This window comes from Stenella coeruleoalba, assembly GCF_951394435.1.
Source record: "Stenella coeruleoalba genome assembly, chromosome: 2".
Lineage (NCBI taxonomy): Eukaryota > Metazoa > Chordata > Mammalia > Artiodactyla > Delphinidae > Stenella > Stenella coeruleoalba.
Window position 1 is genome coordinate 160921722 of NC_137147.1, and position 22981 is coordinate 160944702.

Genomic DNA, 22981 nt, shown 5'->3' on the forward strand with positions numbered 1-22981 from the left:
AGTCCATTGCTAAAATATGAGTGAATATATGACAGACAGATAAGCAGTGAATAGGACTTCTAGGAAGAGGTTGTACCGTGAATCTAAACTCCTTATAATTGCTTTTCCAGTCTTCCCTGTCAATCCTGCTACTGCATCTATAATCAATCCCCAACATCTACCCTCTCCCAGGTTGTAATCTTTCATGCCTTTTTGCCTTGTACCAGTCGGTTTCCCTCTACTTAATATATTCCTTCATTCACCCCACAGTCTCTCTCTTCCTATTTGCTTGGGTAATTCCTTCTACCCTTAGCTAGGGCACCACCTTCTTCATAAATCCTTTCCTGACCTCTATTTGCTCTCTCTGAGCTTTCTTAGTTCCTCATGCTTCTTTTCCTATGGAAGTCATTCTACTACTTCAGATCCAGAATCAAAATGGATTAAAGAGATTGATTCTTTTATAAACTCAGTAAAATATTGATAATACTTTAGTCAATAATAATATTTTAGTCAATATTGATATTGACTAAACTCCCCAAGCAGCATGTGCATGTGTTTCAGTGAACAAATATGGAAAGTGAAAGACCAATGAAAGAAACTGAACAATTCTGTAAAACTGATGATAATTATGTAAATAATGTTATGTCAAAATTAGTATAGAAGCAATGTTATTCATCACCTAACTGCCCACCTTCCTACTTGTAGATCAAGTAACCCCACATAAAGTCACACTTCCTTGATATACACACATAGGTGTGAAGATTTTTTTTTTCCTCTTTTGGAATCCTGGCAGACTGCTAATGTCTCTTCCGCTTGTGAAATTTACAGATTTCAGAAAGAAAAAAAGAAAGAAAGTAAGTAAATGCATAAGGTAAAGCATAGATCTACAATGTCAACACAATAATTTAAAAAATACTGTTGTTCTCTCATGGACATTAGACTGCAAAATTGAGGACGAAAATGTGCAACAAGTTTAAAATAAGTAACAAGCAGAGTCAGTAAATTTTTTTCTTCCGTTACCAAGACTTGAAAAGAAGTGAACTCTGTTGCTGAATTTTAAACAAAAAAGAAAAAAAAAACAATATGGATTTGATCATCAGGGAAGAAAAAATATTCATCATATATAATGATATATGTAATCTATCTAATATCATTATTATAACATTATAACACTCTAACCAAGCAAAGGGATTTCAGAGCCCAAGTGAATATAGTCTATGACTAGACAAGGCAAACAAGAAAACTAGATAAGAGAAAGAAAAAATCTGAATATTATTGGAATGACTTATTTATTCCAGGCATTATCAGTCACCTTCAATTACCTTATTTGATTTAATCTAGGTTGAAGTTTAGGTTATTGAGACTCAGATGCAATCTTTGTGGCCTGGGACCGTTGTCATCTGATACCTAAATTCGGTGAAGTCGAATAATGACTCCCTCCTCCCTCACGCTCTTTTTAGAAGAAATAGAATAAAACTCAGATTCCCAGTTGCCAGGAAATAGCCGTCAACTGCTGAAGCATAACAGTGTTGTCTAGATTTAGAAGATTAATTGCTGTGCACAAATCATATTTTGGGCCTGTCATGTTATACCTCAAAGCACTGTGTTTGCTTAATATGTTGGAGGTTTCAGGATACCCTTTAGATACCTCAATTAATACATCACTAACCTAGAAACCTTTCAATCCAGATGGATAGGAAATTAACGTGTTACTGAATGAATTACATCCATGGTTTAGAAAAGAAAAAAAAAAGCAAAAAACCAGTAACAATTCCAAAACAGTGATTTGAAAGAGTTATATATTGATTTCTGCTGTTAAAGTGGATTTCAATGTACAAAATACTAACTCAACAAAAATCAATAACTCCTTTCACTTCCCATTGTGCTTTAAAAAACATCATTCAGTTTTTTCACAAAGGGGATGTTTAATTCAGGACATGTTCCTAATAGTTGCTGCCTTAGTTAAGAATACACAATAAAAGTTGGCAGAATAAAGAGGAGGAGATTCTAACTAACTGTGATGTTTGTGCATTCTGAGATCCATTCATTAGACTTATTCTGATAGGGAAAGATAAAGTGAACACTACTGAAAGCTAACTTTTTCATCAACTCCCAAGGTCCAAGCTATGTGATGATAGTATCAACCCTTCATATGAAATAAATTTGTTAATTTTAGCTTCAGTTTTGAGGGGGAAGCTAAAAATGTCTGTAAGACAAAAAACGATTTTCTTTATTACTTGGCCATTAAAAGACCAGAGAATTCAATAGCCCCTGACTCACTAGAAGCTTCATTTACAGTATGAAACAGCTTAAGACCCTACCAGGTTCTGGTCTCATCTGTCGAAAAAACATGTCCATTGTCTAACTCATGGGTTACTGTAGAACAAAATTAAATAAGGCTTTATTTCTCTTAATTCCTGCTCCTTAACCAAAGGCATTATGCAAATATGGCTTGTTAATTGAGAAGTTCTCTAATGTCACTCATAATTATGTGTATGCATTATCAGAAATAGTACTTTCACAATATATCTGAACTGTTATTTAGTACTAAATATGAAATATAATCGAGAATATTTATTTTCAGTATTCATTCAAGAAATACAATAAGCTTTTCTTTAAATTGTCACAAATATAAAAGCACCTGGTCCTTTTGTTTTTTTTTCTGCCAACTCTGATACCTTTCCTTAAAGAATTTGAAAGCACAGTCTAATCACTCCTAAAGAAAATGTGTTTTATTTTTATCTACTCTACAATTTAAACATTCTTTCAATTTTTCTCCTGCAAGGAAAGTTTAATGAGGCATATTTGCTTGTTTCCATGGTATTTCAAAGGAGGATTCCTAGCTGAAGGCAAGAAGATGTATACAAAAAAATAAAAAAATAAAAAGGGAATAAAAAGGAATAAGTAAGAGCCCTTGCAATAAGAGAAAAACTCTCCTTTTCAAATAAATTCCATAGGGTAGTAGTTACTCATTTGTTATCTGTAAAACAATGCAAATCATTTTGAATGTTATTTGAAGACAGGTTTTCCTGAAAAAAAAAAGTGGTAACAAAAGTTTCATCATATAACACAATCTGTCACTACAAAATGCAAAAATACCCCATCTTAGTCATGGATCAAAATTCAGTTCTGTATAAAACTATTGTATGTATAAAAAACAAGGATAAAGTCCACTTGCATTGTCTTTGATCTGATAAGTAGTATGCTGAGCCATTTTTTTGTGTTACAGAAATTGTCAGTGTCCTGTTCTGTTAGCTTCAAATTCCAACACTCAAAAATCCAATCACTTGAGGTTTATTTTCCTAGGAGCAATCAGCAAAGGAGCCAATTGTGCTGTTCAGGGTCTCTCTCATCTCCAAAATATATAGATTGGTGGGTTTTTAAAAAATTTTGTGTTATAAGTAGTTTTGATGAGATCTGAAGTCAAACATACAAAGCAATTAATTCAAAGATTTCTATAACTCATGCAGGGATATTACAATATCACATTTATAACTTGTGATGATAATTAAATACTATTCCATTAATATCTTCCATCTCTCTCTTACATATTTCAAATGGAGTGGGTAAGAGGTCACATGTAAGTGGGAGAGCGGGTCTTAAGCTCACAAGTGTCTGATAACATGCCTCCTATTTCAGCATCTCTGAAAAAGGAATACCAGGCATGAGAAATGTGATGTTGTTGAAGGCAGTTCAGTACACTGGTAATAGATAAAATATCAACAACAAAAAAAGAGTATAACTCATTAGAAAATGTCAATTTTATGAGACAGTGTGTTCTACTAGAAAGTACCATGAATTGAAGTTAGAGGGAGTTGGTCTCTAGTACTAAGTTTGCCATTAAGTAGAAATACAGAGTCTTGAGCCTCAGTTTCCTCATTGGTGGTAGATTGGATAGGTGAATTGGATGATGTCTAAAATACAATTCAGGCTAAGATAAATTATGCAGGCTAATGTAAATTATTGGGGAGGGTGGTGGTTGGTAGGTATTATCTCTCTGGTCATTGAGTAGCTGTGAGCTCAAATTTAGAAAAGAAAAAGAGCCACAGAAAGAGGAGGTTAAACAAAGAGGGCACTATTCTACATTGATCTTTCCCTTGTGTGCAATCAGAAGACCACAAAGTCAGAAACTGATGTGCTGAGGGCTGGCGGCCAACCACTAAGACCTTCTGGCTTGTGAAGATCCGTGTGGCAGCTGCAACATAAATCAGGGCATCAAAGGAGCCAGCTTCACTCAAGGTAATGGGGCCAGTGGGGGTGCTAGAGAAAACCAGACAGACTGTGGTTAGAGTGGCAAAACCAGGTTTCATTCAGGAAGTACTGTAGTAGGGGAAAAGAGACTTCACTATAGAACTGGGCTCAACTTCAAATACAAGAACAAGTGGGGATTTACAGCAAAGAAGCAGAGCGAGGGGATCAGTGGATGGGAAATTACTAAGAGGAGAAATCAAGGGTAGGGGAATTCTTGCTGAACTGACCTAGTAGGTTTCTTGCTGAAGGCTCATCAGGGTGATCAGACATCACCTGGGGTACCTTTGATCACATAACTATCAACTGAAAAAAAAAAAAGCTCAGCGTGAGAGTTGTGAGTTAAGTTTTATTTGGGGCAAAATGAGGACTATAACCTGGGAGACAGCATTACAGACAGCTCGGAAAAACTGCTCCAAAGAGGCAGGTCGGGAAGGTCAGTATATATGTGATTTTGGTGAAGGGGGAGTACATACAATCAAGCACATATTTTTTGCAGAGGTTTCTGCTAGTCTCATGAAGGTTACTGCTAGTCATGAGGAGCAGACGTCACCATGAAGGATTTTAGTGCTTTTCTAGATATGAGCAGATGCAAGAATTGGGCTAATAAAATCTTCTCCTGAAAATATCTAAGTATCTGAAGACTTGTTCTGCCAGTTTTTCCCAGAGCACAGAAAGCCTTATTCCTGATCTACCCCCTGAACTGTTTTCAGTGGGTGTTTGTCAGCAGCTGCAATGGCTCATAATTTAATCCTTGTAGAGGTAGATGGCAAGTGCCCATGTGTAGGTGACATAACAAAGGTGATCAGATATCAAGGGTGGGGGATTCTCCCTAAAGTGCCTTAATGTAATTCTTGCTGTAACTGAGCTATTCTGGCCTAGCAGGTTGCAGGCCAACGTCGAGACCTCCTGAAGAAACGGCTCAGTGGAGCCTATTTAAAGCTTGGTCCAGGAGAGAGTACTTTTCAGGGACAAGCAGTGCATACAGAGAACACTCAGAGCACAAGAATCACTCAGGTCAGACACACCAATGAGGGTACTTCCAATTTTGGACTGAAATTGTTTTAAAAATTAAAAAAATAAAAATAAGCAAATATGTGGGTCTATTAAGAGTTACACACAGCAAATCTAGCATGTGTTTTTCTGTTTTTCCTTTTTTCCTAGCAAAAAACCCCAAACCGTTGGTGGTCTTTCCAGCTCTGTTGATCATACACATTTAAACAAATGTCCTCATTAAAAATTCATATTCCAGAAGCTGTCTGCAGAGAAGACCAGTGCCCATTTGAATATTTCATACAGTTTAAAATAAAAAGGCTAAGATTTCCTTGGTTAGTTGAAATGTTCTGAGGAGAAAAAGAAAGAGTAAAAATTTATTCAACTAACGTGTTAAATATTCTCCAATACCTAGAGCTAGCAACTTCTCGGCATGGGTTGAGCTGAATTTCAAAACCATTGTCATTCCTGAGACAACCTGTAGTTTTAAATGACTAGGGTGTCAGCTTTTTAGCTCTCTACATTTCCCTTTTCTGCTTTAGTGAATAGTAACAATTACATTGCAAAAGCATGTTATTTCCAACTGTTTTTTTGACAGAATCTTTGTGTTACAAATATTGCAAACTTGAGTAGTTTGCATGAGTCATTTTTTATGTAAATCATAAGGGTGGAAAATTTTTTTAAGGCTGCCATAAATTTGGTCTTTTAAATAATATTGACATCTTTTCACATTAAAAAATACTTGATAAACGGAATAGGTCGGAAGGGTTTGTATAGATTTGGAAATAATTTTTAACACACAATTGTTAGGTTCATAGGACAAGACATTTTAATGGTTAGAATTCACGGATTGGGAGAAGTACCATTTGGAAAAAGGAACCAGGGATATTATATATTCCTTTTTTCAAAGAACTTGTTGCAATGTCCCCATTCTTAAAAGGGAAAGATTGATTAATCTTAGATGTAACCGACTGAAAATATCTTTTCTGAAAGAAGACAGAATTTAAGAAAGAAGGAAGAATTTTTGTGTTATAAAGTGCAGTAAGCTTGGGGATAGCACTGGGATGAGCCAGACTCTTCAAGATGTTTATCTTTCAAGCTGATTTATACTTTTAGCAACTACTGAGTCTTTCAAGATCTAAGGAAAAACCAGTAGGATCAAAGCCTATGTTCTGATTTTTTAAAATACTCTTAAATATCTGAAACAGACTTTTCTTAGCACAGCGGCATTGCTTAGAAATGATTGCATCATTTTTTTTGTAGGATATGTATAATTTATTTGTAGTAATTTATAATTCATATAAGTATATTTATATATTATATATATATTATGCTATATATATAATATAAAATATATATAATGAAGAGATTGGATTGGATGTGTCATAAGCTCTTTTCCATCTTTAACATTTCGTGGTTCTATTAAATGCTTACTGTGCACTAAGTATGTGCAAGGCATTTATCTTTGTAAAGAGGAATAAGTGGATACAAATGTTTCAGCCCTTGATCAAGAGGTCCTTAAATGTTCCCCCAGCTTGACTAAACTTGAGACAGATTTCTTCTTGTCTATAGGCCCTCCTTTTTCTTAGAGCATTTCCTTTAGAAAACTTATAATTGTAAATTCCTTCTCTGTCCTTTTGAGATGTAAATATTCTCCCAGCCTCTTTCACTTTTATAACCCAGAAATGCCCTTCTCAAGGACATGGGAACCATCTTTTGGAAATGTCATCATCAAAAGAGACCACACCCCTATTTCCCAGTCTCTTTGGGAGGGTAGGAGCCTAACATTGGTAAGTGACAACTAGCAAACACAAATGGCCTAATCACATAGAGCAACTTCCCCGCACCAGTCTCTAGTACACGCTTTACGCTTTCACCAGTGCTTAAAAATCCTCCTGCCTTTTGTTTCTGCGGACTTGCATTCAAACTCCATCCCTTATTGCCATAGTCTTGAATAAGCTCTTCCTGTTTAATTCTGTCCACTGCAGTTTCTCTTTGGCACCCCCAAGGAGTACAAAATCTACAGGAGTAAGTCATGCATATAGTTAATTTAATACAAAACAGGAGTCTTATGAATTAGTATAGAAAAAGTGTCACCCAGGCCTTCAAAAAAGAGATTTTGCTTTGTAATTACGGATACAAGCACTTACAATGAACATATAACCAATATAATTAACTTGAATTTTAATGCATCACAATCATTTATTTTTATTTCATCGTAGATACCTGCTTCATTTCCAAAATAATTTGAAGTGACTATAATGTATTATAATTATGTTAGTGAATATACATTGAATTATGAATGTTTAATAATTACCTAAACTAAATATTTGTCGACAGCATCTGTCTGCAGTGTTTATTGTGAACGCTTTTACCTCTAAATTATGATTTTAACGTCACAGTTCAATCAGTGTTTTCAAAATATCAACCCTCAGATCATCCTGAATTGTTCTTTTATTTTTTGTACCCTATATATAATTGGCTGCCAAATCTTATCATTTCTTAATCCTTTCCTTTATTTAACCATTGCCACCACTGAGAGTCAAAACCATTTGTAATTATGTATTTTACTGTGAACATTAACATAATACACTATCCAACAACATGTATTAATATGCCTTTCTTATTTCAGGAAACTCTTACCCAGGTAGATGAAGAGGCGCAAATAACTTTGTTTCAGAAATCTCCCGCAAATCCATTTATCCAAATAATAGAGGACTTTGAGGAGCCCTCAGGCCAATACATTTTTTCAACTAAGATCATCAAAGGCTACTTTAGCCCTCACTGGGCTTTGTCTGTCAATTCCACACTAATTATATCATAAACTGTATTCAGGCCCTATCAGCAACTCCCCAACTACTGATAAATACCCCTTTTTCAGATGACCTCCTCAACCAAAACTTCATTAACACCCTCCCTTTTCCTTCCCTCCTCTAAGAAGTGACTAAGAATCCTGTCAAGGGAGTGGTCTCATATCAGAGTCAGCAATAAACTTAGCTTTGCTTTATCACCAGAGTTTCCATGGTCTTTTGGGGGAATCTGCAGTTCTTCCACTAAAGACCAGGCCTGTATTAATGCTTTCCTTCCTAGATTCCTGTTGTAGCCACTGAGCTAATCTGATCTCCACCCTTTCATCTCTCTAGGATATTCTGTTCGCTACAGCTAGACATCTTCTGTAAGGATTTGGAAGGACTTCACCTACCAGATAAAATCCAACTGCTACTATTTGACTTAAAACATGTCTCAAGCTCCCTATCCAGAATATTGTCTGTCATTCCCCAATAGTCAAAACTTAATTTTAACCAGAAGGGTCTATTCAGTTTTCTCTGTCTCTGTCCTCCTCCTTCTCCTCCTCCTCCTCATTTCTAACTTTTCTGCACTATTTTCTCTCAACCCCTATTTGTATAGATACTACTCAAATTTCAAACCTAATTCAATTTATATTTCAGCTAATAACTCATGTCTTATTTTCTCTGTTTGCCTTTTTTATGGTCTGGATTCCCTACCCTTTTGGAAAGTCTCTACAAATCATTCTTGTCACACAGTTGGCCCTTAATTTTCTCTAAGTGTCTTGTACATTTGAGTTCTATCTGCCTAGATTGATTGGCTCCTTGTAGGCATTAATTAGGCTCTAATCACATCCTCCATCCTTAGGTGCTTTCCAAAAGTCACCTTGTTAACATAACAATAGACAACTTTATCACTCTCAACACTCAGGAAATTCCAAGGGTTTTAGGAACTCTGTGCCAGAAACAGGGACAGAGACCAAGTATATATGTCTTATTTTAAATTATAACATCACACATATGAAAACATCTTTGAAACCATCAATATAATGATGTTAATTAACATATCCGTCACTTTCAAAGTTTCTTCATGCCTGTTTGTAATCCTTTTCCTCCACTTCTCCCAGTCCTCATCCAACCATTGATCTGCTTTTTGTAACTAGAGATAGGTTTGCATTTTCTAAAATTGTATATAATGAAATAAAAAAGCATGTACTTCTGGGGAGAAGGGGTTCTTTCACTCAGCATTATTTTGAGTGTTATCCATGTTGTTTCATGTGCATACTAATAATTAATATCTACAGCTGAGTAGACATTTAAGACATTTATCGCTATACCGGTTTGTTTCACCGTTGACTTGTTGATGGACACTTGTATTATTATCAGTGTTAGCCTATTTTAAATAAAGCTGCTACGCACATTCTTGTGAAAGTCATTTTTATGGAATATGCTTTCATTTCTCTTGGGTAAATAGCTAGGAGAAGAATGATCTAATCATATGGTAGGTGTATGTTTAACATTTTAAGTCAGTGCCAGACTATTTTCCAAAGTATTGTATCATTTTGCTTCCTACCAGTAATGTATAAGAGTCCTAGTTCCTCCAAATCCTCACTAACATTTAGTATAATCACAGTTTTAATTTTAGCCTTTCTGATAGGTGTGCAGTGTTATCTCATTGTGGTTTTAATTTGCATTTCCTCAAAGACCTACAAGTTGAACATCTTATGCGGTGCAGTGTCTATACAAGACTTTTTTACATTTCTTAATTGAATTGTTGGTGGTCTTATTATTGAGGTTTGAGAGCTTTCTATATATTCTTGTTACAGGATCTTTATCACTTATGATTTGCAAGTATTTTCTCCCAGTCTATAATTTATCTTTAAGAATGACATTCAAAACACAGATATTCTAATTTTGGTAAACTCCAATTTATCCTTTTTAGTTGTTGTTGAAAATGTTATCCTTTCACCACTGAACTGTATTTGCACCTTTTTCAAAATGACTGTATATGTGTGGGTGTGTTTCTAGAGGCTCTACTCTTTTCCACTGATCTGTTTATTACTGTTTACCAATCCCACACTCTTGATTACTGTAGCTTCATAATAAGGCCTGAAGTCAGGTAATATATTTCTTCCAACATTGTTACTGTTTTTCACATTTGTATTGACTCTTCTAGGGTATTTTCATTACCATGTGGATTTTATTATTTGTTGAATATTCTACAAAAATTTACTGAGATTATGAGTATCATTGTATTGAAACTTTAGATCAATTTAGAGAAAATCGATATATTAACATATTAAAATTTCTGATCTGTGAATACAGTCGTTCTTTCTCTATTTACTGAAGTCATGTTTATTATTTTTCAGCATGGTTTTTAGATTTTAGTGCACAGGGCTTATGTGTCCTCATGAAATTTATTCCAAAGAGTGTAATATTTTTTAACACTCTTTTAAGTAGTATTTTTTATTTTGATTCCCAAATGTTTGTTGCTAGTATGTAGAAATACAATAAATTTTACATATTTACCTTGTATCTTGCAATCGTGATAAACACATTTATTTGTTTTTATGACTTTGTGTGATTCTGCAGAACTTTTCTACATAGATGAGCATATCATCTACAAAGAGAGCTTCAATTTTTCTTTTTTAAACTGGATATTTTAAATTTATTTTCTAGTTTGCACTGAATAGAACTAGAAGTGGTGAGAGTGACTTGTTCTTAATGTTAGTGTAAATACATTCAGTCTTTTACCATAAAGTATATTGTTAAGTGTATATATATTTTTAGACACTCTATATTAGTTTGAGGATATTTGCCACTATTCCTAGTTTGCTGAGAGTTTTTATCAACAATAGACATTGGATTTTATCAAATTTTTTTTCTGACTTCTTGAGAAAATGGATTTTGTTTCATAATCTGCTAATATGGTGAATACATTGATAGATTTTTGAGTGTTATATCAAATTTGTATTTTATATTATCATTTTTATATATTGTTGGATTAGATATGTTATGATTTTGTTTACAATTTTTGCATCTAGGTTTATGAAAAATATTGGCCTGTAATTTGTTTTCTTGTCATGTATTTATATGGTTTTGGTATCAGAGTAATGCTTGCTTCATTAAATAAGTAGTCATGTAGAACTGGTATTATTTTTTCCTAAAAATTCAGTAGAACTCAAAAGTGAAATTATCTGAGTCTGCAATTTTTTTTTTTTGGAATGGTTTTAAACTACAAATTAACTCCTATAATACACATGGGGCTACTGTGGATGTTTGTTTCTTCTTGATTGAGCTTTTATAGTTTAAGGCTTTCAAGGATTTTTTTTTTTTAACATCTTTATTGGGGTATAATTACTTTACAATGGTGCGTTTATAACAAAGTGAATCAGCTATACGTATACACATGTTCCCATATCTCCTCCCTTTTTCGTCTCCCTCCCTCCCACCCCTCCAGGCGGTCACAAAGCACGGAGCCAATATCCCTGTGCCATGCGGCTGCTTCCCACTATCTACCTTAAGTTTGTTAGTGTATATATGTCCATGCCTCTCTCTCGCCCTGTCACAGCTCACCCTTCCCCCTCCCCAAATCCTCAAGTCCGTTCTCCAGTAGGTCTGTGTCTTTATTCCTGTCTTACCCCTAGGTTCTTCATGACATTTTCTTTTCTTCTTAAATTCCATATATATGTGTTAGCATACAGTATTTGTCTTTTTCTTTCTGACTTACTTTACTCTGTATGACAGACTCCAGGTCTATCCACCTCATTACAAATAGCTCAATTTCGTTTCTTTTTATGGCTGAGTAATATTCCATTGTATATATGTGCCACATCTTCTTTATCCATTCATCCGATGATGGGCACTTAGGTTGTTTCCATCTCCTGGCTATTGTAAATAGAGCTGCAATGAACATTTTTTTAATTTCATCTATATTATCAAACTTATTACATGAAATTTTTATAATATTTCATCATTATCTTTTTTGTATTATAGATTTTGCTGTGATGTCACCACTCTCGCTCCTAATACTGATAATTTGTCTATTCTCTCTGCATTTCCCACATAGAAGTTGATTATTTTTATTGAATTGATCAGAGAACCAGCTTTTGGTTTCATTCATTTTCTCTATTATTTTTCTTTTTTCTATTTAATTGACTTTTTAAAAATTTATTTATTTATTTATTTTTGGCTGTGTTGGGTCTTCGTTGCTGTGCGCAGGCTTTCTCTAGTTGCGGTGAGCTGGGGCTACTCTTCCTTGCAGTGTGCAGGCTTCTCTTGTTGTGGAGAATGGGCTCTAGGCACGCAGGCTTCAGTAGTTGCGGCACGTGGTCTTCAGTAGTTGTGGCTCACGGGCTCTAGAGCGCAGGCTCAGTTAGTTGTGGTACACGGGCTTAGTTGCTCCGGGGCATGTGGGATCTTCCCAGACCAGGGCTCGAACCCATGTCTCCTGCATTCTCAGGTGGATTCTTAACCACTGTGCCACCAGGGAAGCCCTATTTAATTGATTTCTGCCCTGGTATTTACTATTTGCTTCTTCTCCTTACTTGAGATGTAATTTACCTTTACTTTTGGTTCTAATTTGCCTTCAGGTAGATGCTGAGGCTATTGCTTTGAAACTTTGTTTTTTTTTTATGAAATATGTTTTGTTTCAATTTTTGTTACCTTCAAAATATTTTCTAATTTCTATTTTGATTTTTTTAACTTAATTATTTAGAAGGAAGTTATTTAGGTTCCAAACATTTCCAATTTTCAAGTTTTCTTTCTGTTATTTCTAATTTAATTTCATTGTGGTCAGATGACATATTTTATATGATTTGTTTACTTTTATGTTTACAGAGACTTGTCTTATGGGCCAGACTATTTTGGTTTTAGTAAGTGTTCCACATGCATTTGAAAAAGTACATTGACTTGTATTCATGGAGTCTGTTATTTTCAGGTGGAATATGCTGAAAACATCGACTAGGTCAACTTAGTTGTGTATTGTTCAAGCCTTCCATATTCTTACTTATGGCCTGCATACTTATTTTAGTGATAGTTGAGAATAGGTTATTGAAATTCCTCAGTATAATTGTGGATTTGGCCATTTCTTCTTGCAGTTCTATCAATTTTCCCTTCATGAGTTGTGAAGCTCTGTGATCAGGTTCATGGTCATTCAGGATTGTTGTGTCCTTTGGATGAATTAACTCCTTTCTCATTTTGAAATGCCCAAGTTTATCCTTAGTAATATTATTTACTCTGAAATCTACTTTCTCTGATATTAGTAGAGCCATTCCTGCTTTTCTTTTGTTAGTGATTTCCTGGTATATATTTTTCTTACTCTTTTATGTTTAACCTATTTTTGTCTTTATATAAAGACATCTTGCTCTTTTAGGCAAAATGATCATCTATGCCTTTTAATTGGGATATCCAGACAATATCATACATTATGATTATTGACAAAGTTAGATTTAAATCTGTCTGTTTAAAAATTTCCCCCAATTTCCTCTCTTTTTTCTGGCTTTCTTTTAATCAAGTATTTCTCATAATTGCATTTTATTTCATTTGTTGCCACCTTAGGTATAACTATTTGTTGTGTTGGTTTAGCAGTTACTTTTGGATTTGTATTATATGTCATTTACTTATCACATTCTACATTCAAGTGACATTATAATCACTTCACATGTAAGAATCCCCAGGCAATATACGTCTATTTTTGTCTTCCCATTTCTTGAACTGGTGTTGTCATACTTTTACTTATACATCAGACAGTTATTATTTTTACCTTAAACAGTCCATTCTCTGTTTTTTTTTTTAAATAGACTTTGCTTTTTAGAGCAGTTTTAAGTGCATAGAAATATTGATCAGAGTTCCCATATATCCTTTACCTCTGCACATGTACAGCTCACCACACAATCAACATCCTGCACCAGAGTGGTAGGGTTGTTACAATCAATGAACCTATATTGATACATCATTATTACCCATAGTACATAGTGTACCTTGGGGTTGTCCTATGGATTTTCTACATTCTGTGATATTTTACATTCTGCGGGTTTTGACAAATGTATGATGACATGTATCCACCATTGTAGTATCATACAGAACAGTTCTACTGTCCTAAAAATCTTCTTTGTTCTGCCTATTCATCCTTCCTCATTTCCCCTAAAAAAAAAAAATCACTGATCCTTTTTATTGTCTCCATAGTTTTGCCTTTTCTAAAATGTCATAAAATTGGAATCATGCAGCACATAGCCTTTTCAGATTGGCTTCTTCCACTTAGTAATATGCATTTAAGCTTCCTCCATGTTTTTTCATGGTTTGATAACTCATTTATTTTTAGCACTGAATAATATTTCATTGTCTAGATATACCACAGTTTATATATCCATTCACTTACTGAGGAACATCTTGATTGTTTCCAAATTTTGGCAATAATAAAGGAAGCTTCTATAAATATCCATCTATAAATATCCAGTCTTTGTGTGGACATAAATTTTCAACTCATTTGGGTATATACCAAGGAGAGTGATTGCTGGATCACATGATAAGAATATGTTTAGTTTTGTAAAAACCTGTCAAATTGTCTTCCAAGGTGGCGGTACCATTTTGTATTTCCACCAGCAATGAATGAGAGTCCCTTGCCAGAATTTGGTGCTGTTAGTGTTTTAGAATTTACCATTCTCATAGGTGTGTAGTAGTATCTCATTGTTGCATTTCCCTGATGACATATGATGTGGAACATCTTTTCACATGGATATTTGTCATCTGTATATCTTCTTGGTGAGATATCTGTTCAGATCTTTTGCCCCAATTTTTTTTTTTTTCAGTCTGTGGCTTGTCTTCTCCTTCTCTTGATTCATTCCCCTTTACAGAGATTAAATAATTATAAGTGTGGTCTTTAATATTTACTTATGTAATTGCCAATTCTGATGCTCTTTGTTCCTGTGTTTAGGTCTATATTTTCACCTTGTATCATTTTCCTTCCATCTTTGACCTTTCAGTGTACCTCTGCTAGCACTGAACTCATTCAATATTCCTATGTATAGAAAGTACTTATCTTGCCTTTAATTCTGAAAAATATATCGATTGGGTATAGAAGTCTAAGTTGACAGTATTTTTGTTTGTTTTAATCATTTCAGCACTTTGAATTTTTTTCTCCACTGTCAATTGGCATGCATTGCTTCTGATGAGAAGTCTGCTGCTATTCTGATATTTATTTTTTGGAACATCTGTGTGATGATTGTTTTTGTTAAATTTGGAAATTTGGGGCATTATTTCTTAAAATATTTTTCCTTTACAGACTCCAGTTAAGCTGCTTGAAGTTGTCTCACAAATCATGATGTTCTGTTTACTTTTTAGCCATTTTCCCTGCTCTGTATTTCATTTTGTATGGTTTTTATTGCTGTATCGTCAAGTTTACTAACACTATCTACTGCACTGTATAATATACTGTTAATATGTTACCCCCTCCTTTGTATTTTTCATCTCAGACATTGTGGTTTTCATCTTTAGAAGTCCAATTTCAGTCTTTTCTCCCCCTTATCCTTCATGCCTCTATTTAATGTCCTCAATCATTCTCCTAGTTTTTTGACTGTATTAAATACAGTTATAACTATTTTGATGTATTTGTCTACTTAATCTATCATTGGTACTATTTCTGATTTGGTTTTTACAGACTGTCATTTCTGTTAAGTATGAAAAATATTTCTGCTCCTTTGCATCTCTAGTAGTTTTGTGCTGGTTTTAACTCATTATGTCCTTATATTTTCACATTCGTATAAATATTCTTGAGAATTTTTAGGGAGATTTGGCAAAGCTGTTAGGAAATTGATCTTTTTAGGTCTTGCTTTTTCAAGTGTGGAACAGAGCAGTATTTATCTAAGGTTAACTTTGTCCCACTACTGAAGCATAGCTTTTCTGCATGCTCTATGTGTTAGCCTCTGAATTACTCTGGCTTTGTAGGAAAAGGAATTATTCTCAGCCAGGTTTGAACCCTAGGAGTTTTTCCTTCTAATCCTTTTAATGGTACTTTTCCCAGCTTCAGTTCACGTTCTCTCATGCATTCACTGATCAGTACTCAGCTGAAGACTTAAGGTGGGGTTGGGGAGGGGGCGTCGTCTGCAGATCTTTAGTGATCTCTTTCTGTGTACAGCTCTCTCTCTGTACTGTAAATTTTAGACATCTTTCCTAACAGAATTCAAGCTTTATTTCATCACAAAGAGACTTCTGGGCACTGCTCTGGTTCCCCATCTTATGCTGTGCTCTGGAAACTGTCACTTGATGATAAACTGAGTGACAAGATGATGCAAGAGCTCATCTCATTTGTTTCTTGTCTCTTATAAATCATTGTCCTCTGTTGCCTGATGTCCAATTTCTTTTAAATCATTTTTCTTATATTTTACTGGGGGTTTTTCTTAGTTGACTCTGGGGAGAACTTCATCTGGGTTGGAAACATAAATTTTTCTCTGTTATTTTAAAGCTGTTCAACTTGTGTTTCTGACCCATGCTAATTATCTTATTTAGAGTTTTATTGAATTTGAATATTGATGTAACCAGAAAAATACTGAAATTCTAAAAATGCAACATATAGACATACTTTACTTTGGGATTGTAATAGCCACAATCCAGTCACCTAGTCTTTTTCAAATGAGCACTTATATGTGCATTAAAAAAATTATTTAAAGCCAGATTCAAACACTGTTTTTTTTTTTCTTTCTCTTTTTATATGTAACCGTTTGAAAAAATAATTTCCCATAAGGTTGTGAACTGCTGTAGGTTTTACTGAAAGATATGTTAGTTGCTCTTTCTTTGGATGGGAAATTCTTAATGAGATCCTTTCTCAAGATAAATGAATGATTTTTAAGGTCCTTTCCAAGATCTTTCACACTGTGTAATACTAGAACTTGCTTTCATTGCTAATTTTCATAATCTCACATATAATTTTTCTTTTCCTTAGCAACTCTCATACATTTTAAAGTTTTGTCAAGGTCTGCATGAAACCAGTAATTCCAAATTTTTACCTTAAATTGTTAAACTTCATTGTCAATATTACATTATTATTGGACTTATAAATACAGTAAAGATAGAGGAGAGTTCAGTAAAGTCAGTGTCTGAAAGTATCTCCCAATAATTAAAATATGAAAATCAACCCAAAACACTCTTTTCATTTAATAGATGCTAAATTAATACAGAATATTAATGGACTCTTAATTAAGAGTATTTTGATGGCCAGGCAGCTCCACTTACAACCAAATCAGCTTCACTAATTCATTATTTTTCCTTTTCCTTCCTTCCTTCCTTCCTTCCTTCCTTCCTTCCTTCCTTCCTCCCTCCCTCCCTCCCTTCCTCCCTCCCTCCCTCTCTCCCTCCCTCCCTCCCTCCCTCCCTCCCTCCATCCCTCCCTCCTTTCCTGCCTTTTTTCCTTCCTTCCTTTCTTCTTTCTTTTTTTCTTTCTTTATTCTTATTACTTAGGGGTATGTTGGAATAGTGGTGCTGAGTTACAATGATAAGCAATAATGGTAAAGTGGTACCTAGTAGATTTGAATTCTAACACAAATAAAAGTGAAAAGAATTTACTGTAGATGCTTTTCTCCACTTTTTTATTTCAGTTGATAGTACAAGGAATAGTTTTAGATTCCTGCACATGTAAGTGTCACAAATACATACAACAATGAAAAAAATTCAAAGCAATTACTCAGATAACTGAGGCCTTAGCCTTCTCACTTCATCTGATATTTCAAGCTAATAAAAAAGAAATAGTTCAAAACTGTTTTTGCTTCAAGTATCTAGAGCTATGCCTTATTTGCACTGTGCTTTTTGCATACAAATGTACCTTGATTGTTTCCCGGGGTCTTTCAGACAGGTTAAAGTTTTCTAATTGATTTGACTGGTGATCTCACAATTGAATTTAGATATTTACACCCAGACAATTATCAGGTACTAAAATAAACTTTGACAAATTACAAATAAAAAACTTTTCCCACTTGAATAATGGCTGAGCTGAAACAGACTTGTGAATTTAATGAGCCCTAAACTTGGTATAAGTGTGTGTGTGTGTTAATATATCTAAATAGAGAATCTCCAGTCTTATACTTCTTTCAAGTTTTTATCTACCAAGCAGCTTTGTGACACAGATGCTGCTTATTACATCTTTGTCTTCTCCAAGTTGATGTTAATTTTAGAAGTCAATGTGAAGCATTAACTCTAAAAGCTAAAAGACTTTGTCAAATTAAATGTGGCAAAGAAGACATCAGAATATTACAAGCGTCTATTGGAAATGTATCTGCTCATTCGTTCTTATATAGTTGTCTTTCTGCAGGAAGCTATATTTATGCATGTTCCTTGTTTGCTTCCTTAGAAATCTATAAATTATATCTATATCCATCAGTCTGACAAATGTATTGCCTCATACACCAAAGGAGAATTTTATCAGGAGAATTTTAATGGCCTGTAGCTATCGCACACAGCTGGTGACAAACCATTTCTTCTGTTATTGACCACAGCTTTAGAACAGCTGTCAAGACAGCATCCTAGAAAATCAGAAAAATTGGGTACAATATGTATCTTTCATTTAAAATAAGATACTGTTTATAGAAGAAAAATGCAGATATTCTTAGCTTTATTATTGAATTTAAATTGCAGTTAATTAAGAAATACCATAATTATTATATCTGACCCTCTGAAAAAAACCTTTAAATTTAAGCCCTGAAAAAAAATGTTATAAAATTATACCACTCGGGACTAGAAGAGGTTCAGTAATTCTATTCCTAACCCTTCTCATTCAAAGTACAACTGTGATCTCAAAGTTTTCCAAAATGTTTCCATTCACTATATGTCTAGTACTTTACTATATTATTTAATCTTCAACAAAACAAACAAAAATTTATGAGGTAGGTAATCTTTTGCTAATGAGAAAACTAAAAGTTGATTAGAATCAGTATATTGATCAAATGTATACAGTTGACATTTGTACTGGGACTTTCTACTAACAAACTTTTTTTGTTTTTGTTTTGATTACACAATATGCTCTCCGTTAAGTAGTAGAGGGTGACACTATAAATGAGAACTTTAATTAGGTAGGTTGTAAAAATAGGGATTCAGATATTCCCTAGCACATATTCAGCATGAAATGAAATAATGGTTGAATAAATTGAACATCAAGAGGAAGAGATACATTTCTTCTTCTTTTTAATTTATTTATCTTATTTATTTATTTTTGGCTGCCTTGGGTCTTCGTTGCTGCGTACGGGCTTTTCTCTAGTTGTGGTGAGCAGGGGCTACTCTTCGTTGTGGTGCGCGGGCTTCTCATTGCCATGGCTTCTGTTGTTGCAGCACATGGGCTCTAGGTGCCCGGGCTTCAGGAGTTGTGCCTCGAGGGCTGTAGAGCACAGGCTCAGTAGGCACATGGGCTTAGTTGCTCCTCAGCATGTGGGATCTTCCCGGACCAGGGATCAAACCCATGTCCCCTGCATTGGTAGGCAGATTCTTAACCACTGCACCAATCAGGGAAGCCCTACGTTTCTTCCTAAAGTGTTTCCATTCTTTTTCTCTGTTTGCCTTTCTTGCTCTGTAGTATTTAATAATGTATCATTGTAAGAAAATAAAACTAATGTAAACGTTCATAGTAATGGTCGTTAAGCACCCTAGGTAGCAGAAGTCATAAACCCATTTTATTTCAGAATAGTTTTCAGACCACTTTGTTTGACAAATTGCCATGCATTTTCAGAATCAACAAATAAGACACTTTGCTTACCGGTTGTTTATAGTAATAAATGTCATTTATATGTGTACCATCAATTGTGACATAACACTGAGATTTTAGTAAAATAATTTTCTTTTTTTAAAAAAAATATATTCTTTAGAGTGCCTTAATTGGAATTCCGTTATTACCTTCTTGAAATTTGGTCAAAACTAGACCATAAAGGCAGCTAACTGCATTAATAAGTAGTGCTTTTACTACTTAAAGGTGCAGCTCTATTTCAAATGCTTATTTTTGTGCCTTGAATGTGAAGATTAGATATTATCGCTTATAAGAAAAGAAAAAAGAACTGATTTCTTTTGAATCTTATGACTCTATGATCCTTTTCTTTTTGAATCAAATTCATGTCTTAGGGATGATTTTTCTCAAATAATGAAATAATTATAAAACATTTCCCCAGGTCTATCTTATTCAGTAATTTCCAACCTTAAAACTAGATTTTTTTGAACTAATTTTTTTTTTTTTGGCCGTGCCTTGTGGCATTCAGGATCTTAGTTCCCCGACTAGGGAATGGACCGGTGCCCCCTGCATTGGAAGCGCGGAGTCTTAACCACTAGACCACCAGGGAAGTCCCCAAACTAGATTTTCATTGATTCATTCACTTATGAAATATTATTAAATACCTACCATATGCCACTTCTGGTGCTAGATTCTAAGAATAAAATGGTAGAACAAAACAGACACAGCCTTAGCAGTAGGTTGTAGTGGGTTGGCCTGGAAGATATTAATCAAATTAGGATAGAAATGCATTTTGATAAATGATGTCAAGTGCTTTGAAGAAAAAGGACAGGGTATTCTAGAAATATAACATCAGGAGACCTGATGTGATCTGGTGTGGGATGGGGAATTTGGCTTGGGAAGTCTTCCCTGAGAATGATGCTAAAATTGATATATAAAAGGATGTGTAAAAATTAATTAGGCAAAGAAAAAAGAAAGGAAACAGTAATTCAGAATAAGAAACAGTACAAGCAAAGCCCCCTGAGGTGAATAAGAGCATTGCTGGCTTAGAAGGAAAGAGAGAGTGACATGAGATGAACCAAGAGAGATAGAGGGAGACCAGATTACATAGGTCTTTGAGGTTGTTCTTTGTTTTTTTAGTCTATTCTGAGACCATTGGGAAACCATTGAAGGTTTACACCTATTGCCCCTGAATAAATATTTAGACATTTTTTTCCCCTTGAACTACCCCACAAGCTAGAAGAGGAAATATTCCCTTTGGCTGTACATTTAAAAGTTGAACATGGTAGAGTAGTATATATTTGGTCTTGAAGTACAGTGCTCTTCTCTTCCTGTAAAGTGAATAATGACATAGGACCAAAAAAAAAAAAAAAGAAAAATCACAATATTCACTGTTTGTTAGAGGATGGCTTGGTAAATGTTACTACAGAATTGCTCCATGAGGGCTATAGAACGTGAGTGTTCTAAACAAAATTCTGTTACAAATACGTGATTAACCCTACTCCCCATTCCTTGAGAAATATGACTCTCAATGGAGTTCCAATAGAGTAGCTAATTAGATTCTGAAAGGATTAAGTGTGGAGAATCTGTCATCTGCAGAAACTTGGGTCTGTCCTTACTCTTCCCTGACAAGTTAATTTCTATTTATCTAATATATCTTCAAATAATGTTTTCCTTATTTGTTCCCTCTTCAACTGAAATTATATTCCACTGTTTATCTTTTTCTGTATTTTGGTATGATTTTGACTTATTTCATTAATTTTATCACTTTAAATTTACTTTTATTTTATCAAAGTATCTCATGCAAATGTAATATTAAATAAAAGTTGAAATACCTTGAGCACCAAAAGGTTATATTAAAAAAAAATTAGACTCTTATTTCCACCCTCCTATCCCATCTTTGCATTCCCCAGATACCAAAACTTTTAACTCTTTAACAATTTTTTTTCTGAAAAAAATAAACTTCCAAGTTTCTAAGTATCGGTATATTAAGATCTTAATCAATGTTTAGTAAATATCCACTTACTTCCTCTTTTCACAGATGAATACTCTAAGTCACATATCCCTATTTTCTTCCCATATTATACTACTTAGACATTTATAATTTCTACTGTAGTAAAATAAATAATTGCCTCATTTTTGCATTTCTAGTTATAAAGACTTTAATTTCCTTCTCTTTAGCTTCCCAACTCAGTTCATTATATTCTAATTTTTCAATTTCCTGAGCACTTCTTACTGATTTCAGGGTAAACAGGTTTATTTCATCTCCTTTGCAGTCCTCTAACTGCAGATACTTCTTTTAACTGCCATGATTCATGCACACGTGCACCCAAACACATATGGGAAACCAACATTCATCTCCATTCCCTTCTGATTCCCTTCTCTTTTCTGCTACTAGAGACTGGAAGCTGCCTGGGAACTACATGTTCCAGAATTCTGTGGTAGCAGCATTCTAATTTGGACTCCATTCATAGGAGACAAGTATCCAAGTCATGGAATTGGAAGACAAGCAAAAGCCATCATTGCAGATACATGGAGATATTTGCAGATACATGCAGATATTTGCATATGGCAGACATGAAGTTTAGCCAGTGGTTCCCTGGAATTCTGTTGCAATCACACACTTCAGTAATGAAGGCCGTTGATTCCTGATTTTCCATTATTGTTGCAACTTTCTGATTTCCTAAATGCTAGTAATGGACTTCCCACACCTTCACTTTCTCAGACTTCCAAACATTTTGAACTACTTACTAAGTCCCTCTATTAACCCTTTCCCTGTGTCAAAAATATCAACTTCCCCCCTGTTTGGAAAGTCATTTCCCAGTTTTTCAGTCCATTTTTATTTCATGTATTAGGCTTTGTTTTTAGAAATACTTCCTAATTTTATCAGAGATTGAGTTTATTTTTTCAGTTCTCAAACTTTTAAAAATTATTCATTTTAGCAATGATTTACTTATTCAAATATTAAATGAATGCCATTTCTGTGCCAACTAAGAGAGCACACACATATAAAAAGCATAAAACCCTTTCAGCATTTACCATATTAATTAAGCCTCACATAGAATAAAGTTTCTAGTTTTATTTAAAAGGAGTTAGACTCTAAGGCCAAGGGAAAGGTATAACCAGTCAGGGTAGGTCAGGCATCCAGAACTCCAGGGGTGCTGTTACATAAAGTAAAAATGTGCGATGGGAAGGTGGCAAGACTAAGATGAAAAACAAAGACCTCTGTCCTAGTCTAAGTGTTCAAAGACAATCCAAGAGTATGGATCCTCAGGAA

General features: G+C 34.4%; 1 protein-coding gene across 8 annotated transcripts in view; it reads left to right on the forward strand.

Moving 5' to 3' along the window:
• Window positions 1–22981, forward strand: part of CELF2 (CUGBP Elav-like family member 2) — a 1226917-nt gene that overhangs the window by 71937 nt on the left and 1131999 nt on the right. For 5 of the 8 annotated variants that reach the window (XM_079914891.1, XM_079914887.1, XM_079914888.1 and 2 more), the window contains exon 2: window positions 4091–4218. The exons of 2 other annotated variants lie outside the window; for them this stretch is intronic. The gene's annotated coding sequence lies outside the window, so the exon portion shown is untranslated. Of the gene's footprint in view, window positions 1–4090; window positions 4219–4797; window positions 5245–22981 lie in introns of those variants that run through there. One more of the 8 variants, XM_079914889.1, reaches the window with a different exon arrangement.